Source organism: Apis florea, unplaced genomic scaffold (assembly GCF_048593485.1).
Source record: "Apis florea isolate Af1SG1 unplaced genomic scaffold, ASM4859348v1 contig_2272_pilon, whole genome shotgun sequence".
NCBI classification, from domain to species: Eukaryota; Metazoa; Arthropoda; class Insecta; order Hymenoptera; family Apidae; genus Apis; species Apis florea.
This window is the reverse complement of record NW_028256549.1, coordinates 5797402-5816428: the sequence shown is the minus strand read 5'-3', so window position 1 is coordinate 5816428 and position 19027 is coordinate 5797402. Positions and strand designations below refer to the sequence as shown.

The following is a 19027-nucleotide window of genomic DNA, read 5'->3' as shown; positions in this document are numbered from 1 at the left end:
GACATTTTTCAGAATTTTTTACCCACTGCGTGTTCGATTCGGATGATCCTTTAGAATTTATGGTAAAAACGAGTTGGATAGAAAATTTGACTTAACAAAGAATGAAAAAAGATACGTGCATATTTATTCCATTTTCCGTACGAAATTATCCATAAATTATTCGTTTTAATCGAATATTTCCACTTCCTCCAATTTTTCGTGAACCAAACATGGAAGAGACCTCGAAGAATTCCCCAAGAGTATTATTTCCCTCCGCGTGAAAATGCCAGCCAGGATTTCACTTCCAGCTGGATATCCACCAGCCAGGACGAGGACGAGGCTCCTAAATTCCGCCCCGCGAAAAGGCTGGAGGCGGAGAGGGGCCATCTTGAGACATCGAGGTGGATGGCGACCGACTATGCGTACACGCGATAGAGTGGCTTGAGAGGATCGAGTTAGGGTAAATAGAACGGCAACAATGGGTGATATACGGTGGCGAGAGGTTAATCTACTGGGTGGTTTGTTAATAGGAGATTAACAAGCGAAGCGTTGCTCGTGAGATTGGAGCGTGTAATTGGAAAATAATTGTTACGTTTTATTTATTTTTGAAAGGAGGAATGGTTAAAGAAGATTATAATTAATATTTCGGTAAAGATTTGTGTATAATTGGGAGAGTTATAAGGTTAAAGGCTGGTAGAAAAGCTTTCTGGAAATTGAGGAAGAGAGTTATAAATGATACAAGTACTGCCTTGCATTTTTCCAAAGTAGAGAAAGAAAAATGTGGGAAAAGAATGATCGTGGAAAGAAGGATATATAAAAGATTTCTAATAGAGGAAGGAATTGTATGATTTTACATAGAATTTGTCGAATTATATTTACGATAATGTCGTGGCAAGTAACGATAATTGTTGCACGTTAAATATAAAAGAAAAAAGAAGAAAGAAGTCGAAATAAAACTCTCTGAAACTTACCCGACATCAGACGCCTAATTTTTCCATTTTTTAATGCTTTACGTTTCTACTAAACATCAGAATAGAATTGTTCAATTGTGTTTATTTGACGAAAAATATTTATCCTTTATTTATGCTTCTCTATTATTTTATATTTGATTTAACCTGTATACCTCATTAAACATCAAAATCGTTGTACAATACAGTTCCTAATCATCAAATTAAAACTTGAGCAAATAATCCTCTTTTAATCCTCTTTTTTTTTTTTTTAAAACGCATTTTCATTGCTCGTCATTCGAGAATCTCGACACGAAAACTTCGTTGATTTGATTTGATCAACAATGCCCAACGCATCCCACAGATTGTTTTTCAGCATTTAATTGACGTCGTTTCGTGGACCAAAAGCGGCGCTCAATGAGGTAATTGACTCTCAGAACGAATCATCGAGCCGGCTGGAACGAGTGGTCAGTTGGTTCTTGACCGGTTTACGATGATTATTATGATGTTGATGTGTGTTTCGTGTGGCACGTCTTATAGTATCGTCGAGACTACTTCAGCAATTGTTTCTCAAAATAATATTTGACAAGGCGAGAGGAAATGTAATCAATAATACAAATTGATAAAAGCAAATGTTTAGAAATAATTTTGTAATTTAACTATAAAATTAAGTATTATTACTAAACGGATAATTAGAGTTAAAGTAATACTATAATGAATGAAAAAAAAATCTAAAACCAATGAATTTTAAACTACCCCCCTTAAAAAATTGTTCGCGTCGCTCATACGATAATTAAATTCTTCAATTATCAAAAAAGAAAAGCTTGTGAATAAGCTTGTCGTTTCGTTTATATTCACATTTTTCCATACCTTTTTAATAAAATCTCTTAGCAATAAAAAATTGACAAAGTTTATTAGCCACCTCGTCGACTTTTCTCTTTCTACCTTTTTTGCATCCAATTTCGTAATCGACTGTTTAATAACCTTTGAAAAAGAAAGCAGAACACGCCATAATGGCGCTTTTTTTCGAAAAATTTTCGACAAAACACGAAAACGATCTTTCGTCTCTCGTTGCAATCAAGGAAATTTCGAAATTTCGAACCTGATCGATTGAACGATCGATACACGATCTGTTTTCGATCGACAGAGATGGTATGTAATATTAGCACGTCATATACAGGGTGTCCAAGAATTTTTTAATACGAAATTAACTATTTTAAATAATTATTTTATTTTTATATAGAATAAATTTTTCGAGAAAATCGATCGACTCTCTCGAAGATAAAAACGATCAAATTTTATTTTCCAATTACTTTGTCGACAATTCCTTCGTATCGAGTCGTGAAATAATAGCCAATGCTCGAAAATTTTGCTCGTTCCACGCGAAAACGAGAGATTTTATTTGTTCACTCTCCGTTGTTACAGAACACCCTTTAGAAATATCCTCTAAAACTCTCCACTTCGTTTTAATCCTATCGTTCAAACAGTTTTGCAAAATCAATGTTTGAACAACCGTGAGCGTTTATATCAAACAATCGAGGCGTTTATCGAGGCTCGCAATCGATACGAAACGTTTCAAGTTTACGCCTTATCGAATAGATCGATAACTTTTCAAGTGGATCTTTCAGTTTGGACTTTTTTCTTTTTCTTTTTCTTTTCATTTTTTTTTTTTTTTTCCTTTTTCAAGGGAGAGGAAAGAATCGATTGTTAGACACTGGAAGCAATAGAGAGGTCAGTTTCCCAGCGTGCAAACGGAAGTAAACGGTTCGCTAATGTTAATCGACATAAACTGGCCTCTGTGTCTTCAATGCATCGCGATGTCGTGAAATCGCTGTTGCGAGTGCGAGACACTCTGTACACTGGGTGATCAAATTACTCACGAACAGTTGGAGATTATCGTTTCTCTAGAATATTGGAATGGTGTGAATGATAATATAGTGTTTTTTCAATGAATGAGGTAGGCTCCAACAGAGAAGAAAAGTGGACGAATGAAAATTTGAGAGAAGAGAGAAAGTGTTTTTTGAATTTTATTATTCATATAAATATTTAAGGAATTTAAATATAGAATGAAAGAAGTCTAGGATCTATTTTATATGTGTGTAATTTTTTTTAAATATGATGAAATGAAGCGTAATTGTAAGAATTGTTATCTTCTTATAATATTCTATTTTTTAAGAAACGAATCGATTTTTCAATCAACAAGAAATATTGCGTTGCAATATTTCAAGTTCTACGCATTCTTTTTTTCTTCTTTTGAATGAAAATTTAAAATTCATTTTTATAAACTTTGCGCATATCTATAAAATTTATTTATGCTAAAAAGGGGAATGCAAAGAAAATATTTCTCGGATATGATTTTATCCGAGGAAAAAATGTAAGAGTTTAAAAAATTCAATTTTTTAAATTTTTGTAAAAATGTAATCGTTTCGACTTTTTTTAATCCATAAAATATTCGTTAAAAATATTCGAAATCGTCGTAACATTTAAATCTAGCATCTAAACTTATAGCTATATATAAATTCAATAATGGAATGTCGGATTGAATAAATTCCAACGCTATCAAGAATTCACTTGGAATTTTTCAGGGGAACGATTTTTCTGGGAACGTGAAAAATATCTAGATCACTTGTCTCGAGTCGTATTACACTTGATCCTTTTCTATCTTTCTCACACGATATTGTTATCGAGTATCAATTGTTCATATTGCTGTATTATCATCAATCATTAGTCAAACTTTAAATCAAAGTGAAAAATTATTTCTCAATATTTAAAAGAGAAACCTGAAAATTATTAAGCTTAACAATTAATTATATAATTCCCTTTCTGGAAAGGAAACAAAAATTTAATTATACCATATTTCCTTCTCAGTTAATACCTCATTATTAAACGTATTCCTTTTCACTGTTTGTACAATTTTCACTCATTTCCTTTGAGTTTTTATTTATCAATCAACTTATACAATAAATATTTATTAATTTATATAAATTTAACAATCTCGATCAGAAATCAATTATATTTTTTTCAAAAACAAAATTTCCCCTACAAAAGAAAACATATATAATCATCACACAAAAGATATTTCTCAATTTCCAATCAACCTGAGAACCTACAATCAATTCTATTCTATTTTTCATTCTAATCTTTAAATATTCACATCACCTTTAAGCCAACATAAAACAATCAATTATAACGAAGCAAATACTTCTATTTCACAAAATATTTTCCAGAAGATTTTACACTCAATTTCAATTCTTTTTCACATAATTAAACAAAATACTCAAAAACTTTCAATTCAATTCAATATTCAACATATATATATATATATATAAATCACACATTAATCCTCCAATCTCTCAACTTAACCTAACCTCTTTCTTTGAGAACGTTTCGAATTCTGTTGAGAAGAAAATCAGCCATCCAATTATAATATAATCGTGCACAATCTCGTAAGATAGCGTTTATTAATGCTTTGGAAACAATATCTGGCATACCGTCTGATGCAGGCCACGTAATAACGTGGTTGGCTGTCACTCGGGGCAGGGATACAGGGCAGAGCCAAGAGGAAGCTGTTCTAACGAGCGCATTTCCCGTCTAGCAACGCGTTCGCCGGCTTAATCGTCGCAAAAATAACTCTCTGTGATACACACACAGTTGTTGTTCCATGTCGTGCCTTTAGTCATTTCGGAATTTCTCCGGGTAATCGACCTGGATGAGATCATGCCCTCCTTGGCCCTCCACAAAGGAGGAATATAAGGAGAAGAAAAATGAGGAAAGCGGCCAATATATTCGAATCACGGTCCCGTTTTGCGATTTTTCATCGTCGTGGATCTTTCTTTATTGCTACTCCCTTTTGATTTTTTGGTATTTTATTTTTTGCATTATTAAAATATGGGTCAGTGGTCCTCGACAGAGAAGGAATATAAGAAGAAGAAGAAGAAGAAAAATGAACTAAGAAATGAAGATATTCAAATCTTGGCCAAATATTTTGCGAATTTTTCATTTTCGTAGAATTTTCTTTATTTCTTTCTCTTTTTCTTTACTGGGTTTTTTTATTTGTTCTATTATTAAAATACGAGTCGGCCGGATCTTCACCAAAAAAGGAAAGACGTAAAGAATTCTTTATTCTCGTAGCTCTTTTTTTTTTGAATCTTTATTTTTCAAATTTTTGTTTCTTGCATTCATATGATAAAATATGGAGATTGGTTCAGATTTTTATCCTGTTTTGCGATTTTTCATTTTCATAAATTCGTAAATAATATTTATTTTTTGTGTTTAATGGAGAAGCATTAAAGGTATGTATCATGCACACTGATAAAAGTCTTACAAAGGATGGATAATAAAATGATTATACATAATGTTTTGTAAAACTGATTGGTATATACGTGATAGTTTATTTATAAAAAAAACTGATAAAAAATATAAGATGGTGGTTTACGATAGAAAATATTTTTATTTGGTATTTTTATTCGATATAAATTATTTTCGTAAGCTTTATACAATTTTATAATTTCATGCGACAAATATCATACATCAGTGAATTAATCGAAAATTGAATACAAAGATGAATATAAAATGACCACGGATAAGCAAAAGTAAACGTGGAATTAAAATGAAAGAGAATCAAATTTGATAGAAAATTTATAGTTCTATTAATAATTAAAATAAATTGCTTTTTTCACAAAACTTCGCAACAATTTCTTCGTTCGTTTCAAGAAAAGAAAAAGAAAATCACTCGCGAAGATTGATGTGCACACACAATCTAGTTTCGATGGAGGAATAATAAACCGCGGATATTTGAACGGAATGGCCAAAAAAACGTTGGAAATGATTGGCGATGAAGAAGTTGGAATAAGGGACGGTGAATGAGCCATTCACCGTTCTTTTCAAAAGAATTTGCTTAAAAGCGAAAGGAATGAAGCGAGAAACCAGCTCTCCTTTTAAGAGCTCTCTCTTCTCGAGTTACAGATTTTGTCACCTGCACCGCTTTTCTCCCCTCTTAGCGTTTCAATTATATTTTACTTTACGAGTAAAAAGTGAAAGAAGAGGTATATAAGAGGTGAGTATATAAAAAAGCTGAATGATAGAAAATTAATATCATAATGATATCCAGGAAGAAATTTTATGGGCACAGCTTGGATATAAACTTTACAACTTTATAATTTCACGATTCTCAAGTTTATTCGTAATTTTTCCACAACTTATATAATTCCACGATTATACAATCTATAATATTGTAATTTTACAAATAATATCTGTGATTCCATAAGTTTCAACTTTAACTTTATCATTCTTAACTTTGCAACCTTACAATCTTTTCAAACTAATTCTACAAATTGTGTAATAATTACTGTAGTAATAATCACAAATAAAAGGAAACTTTTGCAATCTTTCAAATTCTATAAATAAAATTTATAGTTATCTATTTTCAACTTACCCTATAATTCTACAACTCTTTTAAACTACAACCAAACATAAACTCAAAATACAAACAAAAGAAAATCTTTCTATAAATTGTAAAATCTCAAATTTATAGTTACCCTATAATTCTGCAGATCTACAACTCTTTTAAACTACAAACCAAACATAAACTCAAAATACAAGCAAAAGAAAATCTTTCTATAAATTGTAAAATCTCAAATTTATAGTTACCCTATAATTCTGCAGATCTACAACTCTTTTAAACTACAACCAAACATAAACTCAAAATACAAACAAAAGAAAATCTTTCTATAAATTGTAAAATCTCAAATTTATAATTACCCTATAATTCTACATCAGATCTACAATCCTTTTAAACTACAAACCAAACATAAACTCAAAATACAAACAAAAGAAAATCTTTCTATAAATTGTAAAATCTCAAATTTATAATTACCCTATAATTCTGCAGATCTACAACTCTTTTAAACTACAATCAAACATAAACTCAAAATACAAACAAAAGAAAATCTTTCTATAAATTATAAAATCTCAAATTTATAGTTACCCTATAATTCTACATCAGATTTACAATTTTTTTAGACTACAACCAAACATAAACTCAAAATACAAACAAAAGAAAATCTTTCTATAAATTGTAAAATCTCAAATTTATAATTACCCTATAATTCTGCAGATCTACAACTCTTTTAAACTACAAACCAAACATAAACTCAAAATACAAACAAAAGAAAATCTTTCTATAAATTGTAAAATCTCAAATTTATAGTTACCCTATAATTCTACATCAGATTTACAACTCTTTTAGACTACAACCAAACCAAACATGAACTCAAAATATTAATAAAAGAAACCTTTGCAATCTTTCAAATTCTATAAATTATAAAATCCCAAATTTATAGTTACCCTATAATTCTACATCAGATCTATAATCCTTTTAAACAACAAACATAAACTCAAAATTGTGTAATAATTATTACATAAACCAGAAATAAAAGAAACCTAAAAGCAGTTAATTACACACAGAGCAGTCACAAAGGTAGATATATAATTTAATTCCCGATGCTCTTCCCAATCCACTTTCTCCATTACCCAACTCTCTGGAAAGGAAAGAATTCGACCAAAATTTTCTCATCTCCGCAGATCGACCTCTCTGTGTGTATTTTTCCACCGAATAGAGAGGGGCTTAATGAGCGGCCGAAATATTCGAATATCCACAGGAGTCCTTGTTCACGCGGCAATATGGATTTTAATGAGATAGAAACGATCGAATCGTAACGAATTTTCAAATTTCGACGTCACCATTACGAACGAACGAAGCAGAAAATTTTCCACCCGTGTATCTTTCTTCTTTTCCTCTACATCCTTCTTCCACTTTTCCCCAACACGAAATTGTTAATCAATGACAAAGAATCACACCCAGTTTCCCAATTTGTTACCAATTCACCTGGTTCACTGGCCATAATCGTTCAACCACAGTTAAACGAAATTTTATTAATCTCCTATGAATTCGCCCTGTTTATTTATTCCATCTTCGTTTCGTTAATACAATATCGTTCAGAATTTCTGTATTGTGTAGAGCAAACGAATGGGCATGGCATAACAAGGTGATAAAATTTAAATGGAAAAGTGAAACAAAGTACGTGGTGATTCATATCGCGTATGCTCGTAAAAATAAAGATCTCGGCGTCCTCTCGACGTCCAAAAATAAATAGAAGGCGCAATCTCTTTTCTCCTTTGTTTAATTTTCGTCGACAATAGGCGAGGAAAATTTATTCGCCATCTGCCGCGTATATCTTATTCCGATGTATTTATATATCAGAATAGACTCTATAATGCGTATAATTTTAATCGTATTACCTTAATCTACGAAATTAAACTATCAAATTTCCCTCATTTTTTCTCGCGAATGAAATATCAAACTTTTAACCGAAGACTCTTCTCTTTTTTCCCCGAAACCCGTTTTGAAAACTCGTGAAAAAGCGACGTCCCATGTAATTCGTACAAGCTGTGACTCGTGTCGAATGAAACAATGAAGTTCGAAAGAAAGACCTTATTACCTTCTTACGCCACTTCTTAACATTCAAACGAATTTCTATATAAAAAAAAAAAAAATACTCAAATACTCGAGATAATCGATGAAAATAAAAACGAGGACTCGCACAGAAAAGATACTTCGAAGAGGAGATTTATTATGTATTTAGGAAAGTTAAATTGGATCGAAAGAAAGAAACTACCGGCGAGATAATTATTCGAGAAAAATAACGAAATAAGGGAAATGAGGCGAACGATCGTTGGAGGGGTCGACTTTCCTCGGGATAAAAGAGTTTTAAACGGTCGGGCGCCCTCGGCCGAAGGACAAAGGGTGTGGGAAGAATTAAACGGCGTTAACTCGGCTTCGCCTGCTTTAAAAACTCATTAGCGCGCGGTTCGTGGGGAGGGGAAAAAATGAAATTACGACTCACCCTTGTGGACGATCTCTGCCCTTCCAGCTCGTCGGATTCCCGTCGACTCGGCGAAAGATCGAAATTACACCTCTAATTACCCGTTGGATCCAACCTGGTTAACTTGCACACCACTCGCTCCGTACACCCGAAATGGCCGCTTAAGTACCTGATTCTCGCTCGACACCGTTTCTTTCTCTCTCTCTCTCTCTCTTTCTCTCGTGATTTACGAGTGCGACACGCGAAGAACCTCGATCGTTTGAACGTTTTTCCTTCCGATCGTTCGACGATCACAAGTGTCGCAACTTTGAAAACTTTGAAAACTTTTTAATTCGGGATTCGCTTCGATTCGAATTATCTTTATTATGAAAAATTTCAATCTTCCTCTTCCTCGATTTCCAAATTTTCCGTCAAACGGTTCGATCTATCGTCGAGAGAGAGGGGGGAGGGAAAAAATTCTCGAGCACAATTTCCACCTCTCCTTTATCGTCGTTGACGCACACTGTCACGCTTAATGGGACCACGTTTACGTGCGTAAATGCCCCCGCTCAGAGACAGAGAGTTTTCTATCCGAGAGAAAGGAAGAAAACAGAAACAGGAAACAAGTGTTTTCTGAGAGTGATAAACCTCTTTTTACGCGATCGGCCAGATTCACGAGGTCCCGTGGAAATTGCATCCGGCATGACGATAAATCCGGGTATCGATTTTTTAAAATTTTAGAAATAACAGAAACGAAAACGTAGGTCGATTTATTGGAGCGAGAACAATTTTTCACGAACAGTCGCTGGAAAATCTTTATTTTATATTTCAGCGTCTATACTCTTTTGCATCCGATCAATTCATCGAGTTTCTCACTTTTAATCTTGATCGTGAAGTTAATCGGGTCTTTTAAAAAAATTATTAAATCTACGATATAATTAACATCGTTTATCACGTATTTTTAATATACTTTCTTCCCTATTTTATACTCCGTTCCAGTTGCGATTCCACGAGGATTTATAATTATTAAACTCGAACTTCGCACTTCGAATATTATACAACAGACACAATTACAGAGTTAGACGCACACTTTTCGAAACGTTCGAAATATCGTATGTTATGTTAGACGAAAAAGAGGAAGGCGAAAAAGACACAAAGACTCTTCACCTGGAAAATTTCCACGGATCGATCGAAGGGCCGCGCGCGTTCACGATTGTCACAGGGATCGACGATCGAGATTCGAGGATCCTCGAGGCTGTTCGAATCGTTTGTGCGCGGTTAAGCGGAAATGGGGCGGGCCTCGACATATCCGCTCGCAACGACGGCCGGCGTCCGACTGCCATCGGCCGCCACTGTCAAGGGGTTTTATCGACGGCGGGACAGATCGGCCGCCACGGATAAACACGGCGTAGGATAACGAACCGAGCCACGACCTTTTCGGCCTCCGCAATTTTCGATACGAAACGGGGAATAACGGTATTTTTGGAATTCTTTCCCGCTCGAGATATTATATTTGATTAAAAGGTCGACGAGGGAGGGGGTGAATTTAAAAGTTCTCCATACGAAATGTGATCGATTAGAATTGAAAACGACGATGTGTACAATGGACGGAATTGAATTTTTGATGAACGAGGAGCTGGATCATGAATGGGGAGTGTTTAAGTATAGAATTGAATTTTTGATATTTCGTAAAAGACACGAGTTTTAATATTCCCAGTGGAATTTGAATTTTCGATACAATTGAGAGGGATGTTGATTTGAGAAAGAGAGAGTAAATCTTCTCGATTGTTGATATTTCGATATTTTAATATTTTAATCGTTTCGATATAATAGGAATTAGAGGTTAGGCGGGTGGGTGGTTTATATCACGGTAAACGAAATGACAAATTACATTGTGGGTGTTCTTCATCGTTAAGCGATGCAAATGGCAAATTAATTGCGTACAGGTGTACATTCCTCGCTCGTAAATTGCAAATCTATAATGCTAAATTAAATTAAAATTCCTAATCAAATTAACGACTCGAATTATTACCATTATATATTACTGTTCTTCGAATTCCTATGAACACATTTTATTTTCCAAAATAATTGAGCGAAAATTAAAAATTTCTCCCCTTTTCATCGCAAGCGAATTTCCCAAAACGAATCAAAAAGAATGAAAAATAAATCCCTCTTTAAGGGCGGGGGGGGGGGGGGAAAAATTCTGCTACATCGAGAATGATAATGATTTCCAACCGCTTTGAACGCGATTACGAGAGCAAGTTTAATTAACGTTACACAACGAGAGATACCTAAATATCGATTAGCTAACACGTTTGCATATCCACGTATCATCCGGCTATGTTTTCACAAGGGATGGCGGCCATTCATAAAACCGTAAGAGTCAAAGGAACGATCTGAAATGAAAATTTCATACACGCTCACGCGCACGTACGTGGAAATATGTCTGCCTGCCTGCGAGAGAGCCCCTCGTTAACGAAATAATCGGAGGGGGGAGGGGGAGGGATTCCAAAACATGGTCGCCGTTTTTTCCACCCCTTTGAATGCGGGGAGGAAAAAAAGAAAGAGTATCGCGCCTATTTCACGATTGAAAAAAAAAAAGAAAAAAAAGAATATTAATATTCGTTTATATGTGTTATCCATCCACGCTTGGATGTAGCGAATAAATGTTCGACTCGCGAAACACGATTGGATTGAAAAGGAGGAATGGAGCGGTTCGATGAAAAAATATTTTGGGAAAATTGTGTTTCACAAGATTTAGCTTCGTTTAGTTTTGTTATTTATTACGTACGGATCTGGGGAATTCTACTAGGGATAAATTTTATTTTTCCCTAGATTTCTATCTTCTTCTTCCCATGTCTACTTAAAATTTATTATTTTCCTCTATTAAATTTCACAACAAGGATTAATGATTATTCCGTTCCAATCTTATCTTCAGTTACACTCTTGTTACATCATCATCATAATTATTATTAAATTCTTTAAGGAAACACGATCGATCGAAGAAAAAGAAATAACAATTTTCTTTCGAAAAGAAATTTCCTCCCCCAACGTAATCCTCAAAGATCCACCCTGCCAAAAAGAAAGAAGGAAGAAGGGAAGGAAGATTTCTAAGCGCTTCGTCAAACGTCCAGCCATAAATCCTGCTTCTCCCGAGAAAGGGGTTGTCCATTGACAAAGGATTCTATCAATGATGGCCTCGCCGCGATACTCTTTATTTCACGGGCAAGCTTCGAGTTCAGAGTTTCGTGAAAGAAGGCTTGGAGCGTCGCCGACGAAATGGCAAATGTCGCGCTAAAATAACGTTCCCGCGCGGGTGAGGGTGAGGGATTTGATGGTGATGGAGGGTCTAAATTTACGTGCAAGTGGATCATCATGGCTGACTAAGCAGAGCGTTGTAGAACATGCGGACAAGTTTTGGAGAAATGGCAATTATTTTGGCTTTGCTCTCTTCGAAAGAGCGGTGGTGGATGATGGTGCGTTGATGGCACTTTGGAAGATTGGCAATAAATTAAATTCCAATTTTTAGAGAGAGAGAGAGAGAGAGAGAGAGAGAAAGATATATACACAGAATAAATCGAGGAGGGCGATTCGAAATAAAAATTTTGTCCAAAGTTTTAAAATTATATTCGTAATACGTTACGAATTCTTTTTATCGAGCGAAACGAGATGACGCAATTTTTGGAAAATAAACAAATTTACAAAAAATTTAAATTGACTTTTAAATTAAGATTCGATATTCGCTCGAAGTGTGAGGTTATTCCATCGAGGGAAGTGTCAAATTATTATATATAATTTTTCCTTAATCAAAAATAATTTGGAGAAATCGAAGGTGTTCAAAAAAAAGAACGGCCATCGATAATCGATGAGACAAAAAGGGGAGGGGGGAAAAAAGGAGAAAAGAAGAAGAAAAACAAACGAGGCAAAAGTTCTATTCGCCGATCTCTGGACCGATCCCCCCTCTAGTTTTTCAACGATGCACGACGACCTAAAAGATTCGAGGACAAAACGAAATATAAAATACAAAAAAATGGTCATCGGCCGAGGGATGGAAATGGCGGCGCTAATTCGTTTTTCGTTACGAATCGACTCGCTCTTTGTATATTAAAATTAACCAACGAATTGGAATCCATCGTCGAGCGTGCCCTCGTTCGCGTCCACCACCCCTCTGTCCGCCATTGTGCCGTCGGCAAATATTTACCAACGTTTTGTCCCCGCGGATGAGCTGCGTTCCACCGTGTTTTCGAAAAAATTAAAACCATCCTTTCGATGCTCGAGAAATGAAAGCCTTGAGGCCGTTGACGTGACGTCGGTTTCCTTAAATAACTTTTTCTTTTTTTTCGTTTAAATTTTTCATCATAGCGCAATAGTTAATTAATTGTACATCCTCGAATTGATCGCAACATTTATTTCAAAATACAAATTCCTCCGATGTCGATCAATTGCCAGTAAAAAGTAATTAAATTATATGATAAATATCAATTTTCATTTCAAATTTTTTATTACTTATCCCCTAATCATAAATTAATCGCAACATTCTCTTTCGAAAGGATAAAATAAAAATTCAATAATCCTCCAAAAAAAAAAAAAATAATTAAATTTAAATCAAATATCAATTTTCATTTCAAATTCAAATTTCTTACTCACGATTATCTTTTTCACAGGAATAAAATCCCAATCTTCTCAGAGCGTACAGTTAATCGATTAAGCGTAATTGAATTTAAAGAAGGGGAAATAAGAAAAAAGAAGGAAAAAATTCGACGTAAAAACATAGTAACCGGCAATTAAATCCATGGAATTCGGAATCGAGTTCGAGGAAGATAATTATCCGGCCGTGTTCCCGTCAAGCATTGTCCGTGAAATTCCCCCTGATTACCGCAATTGTGTCGTCCCGTAATTTTTCGAGGACAGGTTCAAACATTGTCTGAAACAATGGAGAAGGCGGAGAAAAATTGCGAGTCATTCGTTGCGGAAAATCGGGCAGGGATTTCGAGTATCGATTCTTCCTCTCCCCTCTTACCATCCGGTAAGTAAAAGGAGGAAAATGGTTTCCCGCTTGTTGAAAATTCGTATCGTCACAATGACAATTTTCATTTCGTTAATTGCCGCGAAACATCTGGAGAAACATCTGGTTTGTATTCTCTCAACTTCTGTCTCCCTGTTGTTCGTAAACTTTTCGTTTCGTAGTTGTTTTTCAAGCTTTAAGAAAACACTTTTGGCAACCGAGCTTTTCGAGAAAGTAAAGTGAGTAACATAAAGAGAGATTGAACGTATCTAATTGAGAAGAATTTAATTTTATATCCACTGGATACGAGTTAAATTATTAATCCTTGATATTCGAAATTTATTTATTTGCTGGAGATGTTATTTGAACGATAATTAACGAAATAATTGGAAAAAATAAATTTTTAATGCATCGAAAGAGATTTTAAATTTTTATCGAACTTAACGAACTTAACTTTTAAATTTTCGACTTTAATTAAATTTAATTGTTGTAATAATTTGAATAATTTTGAGTAATTCGAAAAAAGTTTGTTCCATTCTATCCAAAATTTTGAAGGAGCAAATAATCTAAACGAATGTTTCTCTCTATATAATTATAATTGTAAATTTTTGAAAGCAATTGTTATATCAATTCGATGCACATCATCATTTTATAGGATTTTGAAATAAGTATAATTCCCTTCTATACAGGGAATTTCACAGGGAACTACGACAAACTATTTATAATACCGTTTTCCCCAGTCTGGCTGCATGTCAGCAGCTAATTACGTTCAATTACCAGGCGTTGGTTAATTAAAACTCCTAATTAATTAGTCCCTTAAGCATCGTTGCGATCCAACTACCACTTCAAAACTTCCACGGATTTTCTTTTCCAATCTATCTGTCCTAAGATTCTTCCCTATATAATCGACCTGATTCCTTTTTTAACGAACAGTTTAAAACCGATACAGTTATTTCATATTATAAGATTTAAACGAACATTTCATTTCTTTTTTTTTTTTTTTTTTACCTCATTGAATTATTTTCTTATTAAGAGTTTGAACGAATAATCGTTAATTGAATATCTATATTCTGAGAGAGGTAATTACAACGAGTGAAATTATAACGAGTGAAGATGAAAAAGACTGACCAAACACTTTCACACTTGTCAAAATTCAAATCACATGCATATCCATCAAATTAAATCAAATTAATATATGGGATCGTGAAAAACAGAGATGCAAAAGTTAGCTGCCTGTCGTCGAGCAACCCGCCGAGCAACAATCTTTCTATTAAAATCCGAGCTTTTTCATCGAAGAAATCTTCGAAACTTATCTAAATTTTTCATTGGAAGAAATAATCCATCTAAGCACAACCATATGCGAATCAAATCTTCAAATTTAATCATCGCATTACAAGGCAAAAAAATGTAAAAGTTAGCTGCCTGTCATCGAGCAACCCGTCGAGCAATAATCGTCTCTACGCGTAAACTTTCTACGTTAAAATTCGAGCTTTTTCACACGAAGAAATGATCAAACTTGCTTCCATCCTCATCGAAACATAACTCAACGATCCAGCTGCCAAATTTCTGATCGATGAGAATAATTCAAATAATCGCGACAGGTGAACAACCTCGACTTCGGCAGATCTCAGCGGTGTCATCTCTGCCGCATTCCAAGGTGCATCACCGCTATTTAAATCCCAATACTCGCACCGGTGCACTTCTCTCTCTCTTTCTCTCTCTCTCTCTCTCTTTCCCTCGTGTTCTTCGAATCGATAAACACTCGAGAAGTCGAGGTGTTGGATCGAGATTTCGAACTGGTAATTTCGAGAGGTGGGTCAGTGAGTTTTAAATAAAGGATTCGTTCGATTAAAATGAAATTATTCGTAAAATGTTCGATCGTTCCAGTTAACGAGCATTCACTAACTCCTAATCTGATCCACGATTTGTATTATAGAATCGATAATTGTATTACAGAAATGTGTCGTGACTGGAAGGAACAATTTTGGAGAATTTGGACGTTTGTTCTCGATTAGTTTATTCGAATGTTTGTTAAATTGATTAAACTAATATTGTTATTCCGTTGATTAGTGTTCAACTGTTTATAATATAATAATTGGTTCGTTTCCATTTAAGGTTTCATTCATTTAGATGTTTTATGATAATTTCGTGTTTGTACAAGTTTTATTCATATAGTTGATTTAAAGTTCGGTCGTTTGAGTTTCTATAGAATATTCATGGATAATTTCAAAAGTTACGGGTTGCAGGTAGTTCTTAATACAAATAGAAATGGATCAAACCAATACTGTGATGAAGTCTTCAATCAACACGGATTCAGAAATTTCGTTATACATTCCTAAATATCTAAAATATTTCAGTCTAATGAAATAAAAACCGGAAAAAAAGATAAATAAAATAAGTTGTCAAGTATAATTAAACCTAACCTATAATTTTGTCAAACGAATTAGATTTAAAATTGATATTTATAATTTGAAAAAGAAAGTGAAGAATATTTCAATTCATATCATTATAATTCATCATCAAACATAACCTATAAATTATATAACAACCTAATAATATTTACACGAACATAACCTAAAAAAAAAAAAGATAAATAAAATGAGTTATCGAACATAATTAAATCTACAACTATATATTTTCCATACGACGAAGATTTAAAATTATACATTCCTCGAACAGGACGGATTCAAAAGAAAATTCAGAAATCTCAGATTCCTCTCTTCCACTCTCTACGTCTCGATTCTTCCGGAAGAGGGAGCAAAGAAATGGAAGAAAACTGAAATCCTTACAAAATCGAAATACAATGGTTCAATTCATGTCTGGGGAAAGGCAGAAACGTAAAAAGCTCTTTCATTTCACGAACAGAATTCCAACCGGGTACGACCCGGAAAGTTTTGAACGAAGCACCGGAAAAGCAACCGAATTACGACCGAACTTAAATCACGATGCGCCTGTGTGCCATGCTACGAACAATGCAACGCCACTGTTGTTGTCGACGTTTGAAAACGACGGTTCCGGTCGTTTAATAACCAAATGTGTCTCTCGAAGGCAAGAGGGCCATATCTCCTACACATCTACCGGTGAAACAACTAACAATTCCACCAACCTTCCCCCTCGTCGTCCGATAGACGGTTAGAAATTGTTATTTCTCTTTGCTACCGCTACCACTTAACCTATTGAATATTTTATGAAAAACCTCCCTTTGAACGTTTCCACTTCGTGCACTTTGAATATCTCTTTCGTATCTTTATTTCATGAATCTAGAATGTGTTTCAAACCATTTGCGATTACGGGTGTTTGTCATCGTTATGAATGTCAAACTTTTAGGAATTTTTTCGTTTCGAACTAGTGTCTGGGGAATATTTTTATACCTTTAATCGAAAAAAATAAAGTTGAAAACACTAGAGAGTAACCTTGTGTAATGTGATTTTTGGGGAAAATATTTTATATTGAACATTTTTTTTTTTTATTGAGAAGTTGAAATTGGAAATTTTTTTCTTTGAAATTGAAAAAGTGAGAAAGTTATTTATGAGAATTTTTGAAAATATTTTACATTAGAGTTTGGAAAGTATTTTTCGATACTCTTCGTAAAACATTTGAAAGTTTTTAATCCTATAAAAATTTAGTGTTATAATTGATTCCAAATAATCTTTTCTTTCGTTCGAGATACAAAAAAAAGAAATTTTTATAAAAAACAACAGTTTTTCTAAGAGAATGGCGAACTATCGTTGTTGCAGAGCAATATTATAAATTCAACGGTAAGTTTATTACCAATCTTCGAGATCCACAATGATTAATTTTACAAGCATACGTTTTGAAACTTTGAAACTCGTTGCTCGAAACTTTAGGGGGATAAGTTTTAGCGAGAAAGTTATCACGATCGTTGAAACGCGATAAGAAACGAGCTTTCCTGATCCCAGAACAGAATCACTCGAGAAAAGAAGCTTCGTTACAAAGACGGTGTTAAGCGTCTACGAGTGCATTAAATCTCATTAAACAGTGGTTTGAACACTCAATTACTCCAATGATTTCAATTCAAAAGAAATTAAGATTCACGTATGTATTACTTGGCATATATTTTTATAAAATAAAACATTCATATTCACACTTTATAAAATTTATTTTCCTTTTTTCTTATTTAAAAAAAAAGTTTGTAAATTCTTAAAATATCTTGAACGGAATTACTCGAACTGTTTGATAATTTAATTGTGATTAAATTAAATTGATTTTGATTTTGACGTTTGATTTCTTTCTTTTGATTGGTCTGATGATTTATATCATATGAAGATAAAGAAATAAGACGAGGAGTAATTTCAAGAGGGATTCCACAGGTGAAGAATTATCTCAAATAACTATAAAAATAAAAATAAAGTGGGAAAAAGATATGACAATATTCGAGGTGAATAAAATATTCGTCGGAAACAAAGTCGATTTAAATTCGCAGAATAAATTTACATGATATCCGTGGATAAAGGGTCACTTAGTTCTCGAGTTTGGAATTCTAAAGCCTCTCACCGACAACACGCCATCTTCCTCCTACATCCCTTAATCTTACCAAACACTTTCTATAAAAAAGAATTTATACGTACAAAAAGAATTTATACGTATATGAAAAAAAAATAACAATGCGAATAATTTCAATTTCTTCAATATCTCATCCAATTTATTTTTTCCAATTTAAAAATATATATATTTCGAAAAATATACTATTGAAATTTTTTAAAATACTACTTTGAAATTTCATGAATCCATATTTATTTAACCTTTTGGATCTGAAAATCCACATAAGGCAAAGTCACTAAAATTATTCTCTATAGATTTTCCTAAAAATTTAAAAATATTTAAAAATACTAATGGTCAATATTGAAAAATTTTCGATATCAAAACGAATTTGTAAAAACAAATATAAAGCCAAAAAAGAGTGTATACAATAAATAGATAAATAAATAATGAAATGAAAAAACACAAGTTAAAAAGTAATTGTTAATTAAAAACTTTAACGAAAATCAATCATACGATGCAACATGTTATCATTAAACCAGACCGTTCTTCGTAATGAATAAGATAATGTTCAAACTGGAACGAAAAGATAGTTACGAATGGTTTATGGGTCGCGGTTGGCCAGGACAGTGGAAAACGTTCAACGACCCAGATTTTAATTGGCCAAGTTATTCGAGTGCAGCCTGCGTATCTTGCAGGACACTGCATGACTTTAATATTCCGCGAGGGAAAAC

General features: G+C 33.7%; 1 protein-coding gene across 1 annotated transcript in view; it reads right to left on the bottom strand.

The window, feature by feature from the left end:
- LOC116414802 (uncharacterized) overlaps positions 1-19027 on the bottom strand; it is a 121442-nt gene that overhangs the window by 84221 nt on the left and 18194 nt on the right. The gene's annotated exons all lie outside the window — the stretch shown is intronic.